The sequence below is a fragment of the Notamacropus eugenii genome, chromosome 1, assembly GCF_028372415.1.
Source record: "Notamacropus eugenii isolate mMacEug1 chromosome 1, mMacEug1.pri_v2, whole genome shotgun sequence".
In the NCBI taxonomy this organism is placed as follows: Eukaryota; Metazoa; Chordata; class Mammalia; order Diprotodontia; family Macropodidae; genus Notamacropus; species Notamacropus eugenii.
Genome location: NC_092872.1, coordinates 405,056,095 through 405,063,260, shown reverse-complemented (window position 1 = coordinate 405,063,260; position 7,166 = coordinate 405,056,095). Strand labels below are relative to the sequence as shown.

The 7,166-nt window shown below is 41.1% G+C and overlaps 1 pseudogene; it reads left to right on the top strand.

Annotated features, from left to right (window-relative positions):
* Positions 1–18: 18 nt before the first annotated feature.
* Positions 19–6,946, top strand: LOC140517986 (small ubiquitin-related modifier 1-like; annotated as a pseudogene).
* The last annotated feature ends 220 nt before the right edge of the window (positions 6,947–7,166 follow it).

Here is a 7,166-nt window from a genome sequence, read left to right as displayed (position 1 = left end):
ACGAAGAGGCTGAAGGCCATGCGCGTAGTACGCAGCGGAGCTGGCCTCTCGAGTCCAGAACCCCGTGTTTAACAAGTATTTATTAAGCGCCTACTGTGTACCTGGCTCTGCTCCAGGTGCTGCAGGATACAAAGGCAAAAGTGAAGCAATCCCCGCCTCCCCCCCGAGCTAACGTTCTTCGGTGGGTTGTAAGGGGATACAAAGTAACCTAAAGCAATTTAGAAAGTTGGAGAAGGTGAACTCCGGGAGGGAGCAGGAAAGGCTTCGTGCAGGAGGTGACCTGTGTGGGGCTGTGCTTCCGAGAGGGGCAGATGAGAAAGGAGTGCAGATATTGGGGACCCCCTGGGCAAAGGGAGGGGGGGAAGAGTGGGAAGCCCAGCCGGCAGGCCAGTTTGCCCGGAATAGAGAGTGCACGGAGCAACATGAAGTAACCCTGGAAGGGCAGGTGGGTGTGAGACCGACGAAGGAGGGCTTTAAATGCCAGGCTGAGGAATTCACGCTTTATCCAAGACGGAGACAAAATAGGGAGCAGTGGGAGATTCCTGAGTAGAGAAATGACTCGGTCCTATCGATGTTAGGAAATATCATTTTGTCAGCTATGAGAAAAGGGGTGGATCAAAGAGGGGGAGAGACTGCAGGCAAGGAGAGCGATTGGGGGTTATTGCAGTAGTCCAAGGAAGAACCTCTGAAGGTCTAAACTAGGTGGGGAGAGGGGAATAAGCATTTAAATATCATCTACTGTGTGCCAAACATTTTACAGAGTTGATCCTCACAACAACCCTGAGAGGTAGATATTCCTATTATCCCCATTTTACTCTTGAGGAAACTGAGGCAGACAGGTTAAGTGATTTACCCAGGGTCCCACAGCTAGTAAGTATCTGAGACTGAATTTGAACTCAAGTCTTCTTAACTCCAGAACCAGCACTCTATCCATTGGACCACCTAGCTACCTCCTCTAACCTAGGGTAAGAGACTATGTGAACAGAGAGCAGGAAATTGGTGGAGATATTGTAGCAATAATATCAAGAATTAATTGGATGGAGAGAATGAGGGAGAGGGAAGAGCCAAGGTTGACTTGAAGACTGTGAACCTGAGTAACTGGAAGAATGATGGTACTTTCAACAGAAATGAAGTTTTGAGGAGGAATGGGTTCTGGGAAAAATATAATAATGATTCCATTTTGAATACTTTGAACTTGTAATATCTATAGGACATCCAGGGATAGATGTCCAATAGGCAGTTGGTAATACAGACTGGATTTCAGATGAGGGATTAGGGCTAGACATAAGATTTGAGAGTAATCGCTATAGAGATGATGAACCCATGGGTGTTGATGACATCACCAATTTATCAAGAGAAGAAGGCCAGGACAGAGCCTCTAGATGGGGATGCCCATGATTAGTAGGAGGGAAGACAGTGATGATCCAGCAAAGGAGTCTTCAGGCTGGTTGAGGGCAGCTAGGTGGTGCAGTGGATAGAGCACCAGTGCAGGAGTCAGGAGGACCTGAGTTCAGATCTCACTTCCAACACTTGACACTCACTAGCTGTGTGACCTTGGGCAAGTCATCTGGTCACTGGATTCAGATGGCTCTGGAGGAGAAGTGAGCTTGGTGACCTGCACAGCCCTCCCTCACTCAAAACAAAGTCAAGTGCAAGTCATGTCATTATTTCTCTGATGGCATGGTCTTCTTCAGCAATGAAGGACGAACACACTTCAGACTGGTCAGACAGGAAGAGAACCAAGAGAGCAGTGTCATAAAGTCTAGTGAAGAGAATGCAAGAATAGGTCTGATAGAGTCAAAAACAGAAGTGGTCAAAGAATGAGGCCTGAGAAAAGGACATTGGAATTAGCAGTTGAGTCCTAGGTTACCTTGAAAGTAGCATTTTGAATCAAATGGTGGGGTTAGGAGCAAAGGATTAAGGGATTAAGAAATTGAGGCAAAGAGTGTAAATAACCTTTTTCTAAGATGAATAACTGCTGGACAGTAGTTTGAAAGGATGGCAGGGTCAAGTCAAAAGGCTGTTTGTTTTTTTAAATGAGGGAAGTCTAGGCTTATAATTATGAAAACCTACACTCTTCAGTTATATGGTCATGAAGTAAGGGAGATGATGCTAATAATATTTTAAGGTTTGGAAAATGTCTGATATAATTCATGTGATCCTCACAATCTTGTGAGCTAATTATTACCAATTACTAAAATCTACATTTTACAGATGAGAAAAGTGAGTTTCAGAAATTCCCAAAGAGCACATAGTAAATAAATGTTAAAGGCAGGATTTAAACCATATGTTCTTGGCTTCTTAGGATAGTTGATGTGAGAGACAAGTGGGGTATAAGGAATGTTTTTATAATAGGTCAACGTGAAAAGTTTGAGAACAGGCACAGTAATAGTTGTATACACATATCATAGAGGGCAAGGCTTAGTTCATAGGAAAGGGTGTTGACTTTGAAGTCAGGAGGACCTAGGTTTAAATCCTAGTTTGGGGACTGTGACCTTGGTCAAATCAGGGGTCAAACTCAATTACCTCTAATATCCTTTTCCCTCTGTTTATTTGATCCACTGTCTTGGAGTCTGGAATCCTGTGAACTCTAATATTTGTTACTAGTGAGATCTTGGGAAGGTCATAGGATTAGAACTGGAGTATACAACATTGTGTGTGTGTGTGTGTGTGTGTGTGTTCATCCTTCATTGCTGAAGAAGACCATGCCATCAGAGAAATAATGACATGACTTGCACTTGACTTTGTTTTTAGTGAGGGAGGGCTGTGCAGGTCACCAGGCTCACTTCTCCTCCAGAGCCATCTGAATCCAGTGACCAGATATTCACCAGGATGACTGGAGATGACCCAGGATGAGGCAATTAGGGTTAAGTGACTTGCCCAAGGTCACACAGCTAGTGAGTGTCAAGTGTCTGAGGTGAGATTTGAACTCATATCCTCCTGACTCCTGCAATGGTGCTCTATCCACTGCACCACCTAGCTGCCCCATTAGATTTGGAAAGGACTTTAGAAATAATCAAATTTAACTTTCATTTTATTGATGAGTAAACTGCGGGGGGAAAGGGGATGTCTTCCCCAAAGTCACAATAGCAGAACCTATGTTTGAAGCCAGAACCACTGTCTCTAAATCCGATACAGCAGGCAGCTGAGCCATAGTTTCCTCATCTGTGAAATGGGAGTAATACTTGCAAGACATACCTCACAGGATCTTTGTGAAGAAAATGTTTTAAGGTTTTAAAAATAGCGTTTTAGATATAAAGTTGTAATTCCCTTCAAAGTACTTACAAGGAGAACAGTATCCCAGGTATAGCTACAGGATTAAAGGGCAAAGGTTGCTAGTCCCAGTGTGGAAGTTTCAAGGTAGTTTGTGAAGCCCTGGTATAGTTACTAAGCACATATGAGAGTTGAAAGAAATGTAGTTGCTTCTCCCCAACCTAAATATCTAGTAGGTCTGGGGAAATTTCCACTGAGAAGGAGGGAGGAGGTTAAGAAAGAAACATTTTGACTCTTTTCTGTGCTGACTGAGTACAAATATGGTCCCAGCTAACAAAAAGAGTTGATATAGCCATAGACAGGGTCAGTGTTACAAAAGAGCAATAAACACCCACTTTAAGAGAGAAGTCCAAGAAACCAGTAAAAGCTCTCGCCTTTGGCAGTAACTCTGTGGGGAAGAAGATGCTCAGCCAAAGATGACAGTAGCAACCCTTCGGGAAAACAGTATTTGATAGCTGCAAAGGCAGTATTTGGTCCCAGGATAATGAACTTTCCCTGGAATATATTTTCTTTCCCACCAGGGGCATAGCAGTTTGTGAGATGTTGTTCCCTTTGTGTGTGTGTGGGGGGGGGGGGGCAACTTTTCCTTATTTACTTTGCTATTTTGTCCTAATTAAAAGCATTGCTATTTCATTTATAGCTCCTGGTCTGTAGATGGAGAATCTGGAGAATGGAGCTTGGTACAACCAAGCTGATCCAAAGCAACCCATCCTGGACCTAGAGGGTAGTGGTCTGTGCTGAATGATAAAATACTTGTTTTTTTAAGAGATGTTTCATGAAGCTGAGACTACAGCAGCAGTCGTATTCTGCCCATCACTAAGGCAAGTGCTTTCTCTCCTCTTTAAATGACCTTGTGTATATATATCTGTGTCCATATTGAGTTCTCCCATTATATTGCAAGCTTCTTGAGAGCTAGATCTACTTCATTTTTGTCTTTGTATTACCAGCACCTAGCACAGTACCTTGCACAGGGTAGGTATTTAATACATTTTTATTTAATCTAATTGAATACAATTTATTAATATCAGTTAATACACTACTCATGCCAGAGCTACAAATATATTTTGTTCTTCCTTTCAAGATGAGTGAGGTCCAATAACTTACTAAAGGCCAAAGGAATGAGAATCTGAGATGATCCAGGGATCATTTTGCAGAATTGCAAAATGGTTCCCTGATGACTTTTTGATATCTGTTGTTTGAGAAGAGTTTCTAAAGCAAGAAAGAGTAGTAGCCTTTTTGATCCTGAAAGAGAAACTAAACAACAAGGGAAGATACACTCTAATTAATACAGTATATTTGCTGAAACAAGAGGCAGCATGGGATAGTGATTAGGGACCTGGCCTAGGATCATAAAGACAACTTCATGTCCCACACAGATCTGGTGGCTCTTGGTAATCCACCTCATATTTCAGTACCTAAGGCAATTCTCTAAGACTAAAATTGCATTTCATTGATCTTCGTTGTCACAGGTACCAATAAAAATTGCCAATCAGAACTCATTTCTAGCACTTAACAAAATGCCTAAAATATAATAGGCATTTAATAAGTGTTTATTGACTGACTGACCATGTGAAAAGCCCTTCCCTAAACTATTATTCCAACTATTCCAAGAGAATGGTTCAAAAATGATATCCTTGGCTTAATTAGGACCCTAAATAGAACAAGGGAAAAAAGCACTAGATTTGGAGTCAGAAGACGTGAGTTTGAATATGGGCTCTGCTACTACTACCTCTGGGCCATAGGTAAGTCTCTTCTCTTTGGGCCTCAGTTTTTCATCTGAAAAATGAGAGGTTTGAGCCATCAGGTAAGTTGGCCCCAAGAACCACGATAAAGAAAAAGACTCAGGATCTTGCTTCCAGCAAGCATGGGCATCTGCAAGTTTTGCAGCAATATATGCAGATCGGAAGATGTTCGTCTTTCTGTCTGAGACAAGCAACAGTTATCCAAACACAAAGTGTGAGCTTGTCTCCCACCTAAGAGAAGAGGTAAAGGGGTTTAAAGGATGTCTCTACTCTCCTGGTTAGTAGAAAGAATGAAGTATTCTTTTTATAGATAGAAGAGCTTCAGAAAAGAAGGAAGGAAAGGAAGGAAGGAAGGAAGGAAGGAAGGAAGGAAGGAAGGAAGGAAGGAAGGAAGGAAGGAAGGAAGGAAGGAAGGAGAGAGAGAAAGAAAAAGGATCTGAAGAGTTGGGGCTGAGTGGGAAGGGTTGGAAGAATTTAACAAGGAGGAGAGAGGGCAGAAGGACCAGAGAACATTTGTGAAGGTTAGGAATAAATATGAGAATCTTCTAAAAAGGGATGGAGTTGGAACCTGTGAGGGGGAAGTAATTGCTTCTCCTCTAAGAAATGATGATGTGAAACCTCAGGTGCTATCAGGTGAAATGTCATTTATTAAGGATATCAATTCAATAAATGATCTAATACATTCTGAAGTATTCATAATGAAAAATGTTATCCAGCTCCCAAGAGAGAACTAATATATTCTGAGTGCAAATTGATGCATGATTTTCTTCACTTTATTTTTCTTTCTTTTTGTGGTAACATGGCTAATATGGAAATATGTTTTATATCACTTCATATGTATAATTGATATTATATTGCTGGTTCTTTTAATGGGAGGAGGAGGGGCTGGAAGGAGGGGGAGAATTTAGAACTCAAAATTTTTTTTAAAAAACATTAAAAATTAAGTTTTAGTAGTAGGTGGTGACTACTGAGGTGTATACTAAAGCAGCTCTTCATTGATATGATAACAGCGGGAGAGGGATCTGATGTCTTTCTGATTAAGGTCTATTTGCATGTATCCAGGATATGACAAGAAACTTCCCAAGATTTATCAAATCTGATGACTGTCATCTATTTTTAATGATTCATGTAAGCACAAATGATGCTCCTGGAAACAATATAAGAAGTATTCCTAAGAATTATGAAGACTTGGGCAAGAAACTGAAAACTATGGGAACATGAGTGGTTTCGTCGCTGCTGATAGGCAAGTCAACTTGCACAGGCAAGGAGTTAAATAAAGATACAGCTTTATTGACTGACTGACTGACCATGTGAAAAGCCCTTCCCTAAACTATTATTCCAACTATTCCAAGAGAATGGTTCAAAAATGATATCCTTGGCTTAATTAGGACCCTAAATAGAACAAGGGAAAAAAGCACTAGATTTGGAGTCAGAAGACATGAGTTTGAATATGGGCTCTGCTACTACTACCTCTGGGCCATAGGTAAGTCTTTTCTTCTCTGTGGGCCTCAGTTTTTCATCTGAAAAATGAGAGGTTTCACAAGGTCCTGAGGAGAGTTAGCTGTTGCCATCACTGACCAAGAAGCAAACACTTCAGCTGAGGATTTGGGGGTAAGAAAGGAGAATACGTTAAACTCAAAGTTATTGGGCAGGACAGCAGTGATATTCACGTTAAGGTGAAAAACGACAGTATGTCTTAAGAAAGTCAGAGAATCATACTGTCAAAGTAATCTGGTGAACTCATTCAGATTGCTCTTTAAAAGTCGGAGAATTGCTTATAACCATACTCCAAATGAGCTGGATGTGGAAGAAGAGGTGATGGAAATTTATCAGGAACAGACTGGGGGTCATTCAGAAGTTTAAATCTTCTGGTTGTTGTTGTTGTTTTTTCTTTTCCCTCAATCCTTTTTTATTTTTAAACAATAGTCCTTTTGTGATATGGTGTTTTGCACTAAATTGGAACTGACCCTGTTTCTGGGAGTACAATTCAAAGTCTGGTATGTTGAATTCTAGTGCTTGTTATACACTACCATTTCTTCATTTGTTTTCACTGAACTGAACTCTTATGATCAAGCCCAGCCCCCTTCCTACTTTCCTGGGTTGTTTTTTTTTAAAAGATACATATGCACATATATGCCACATTCACTAGGA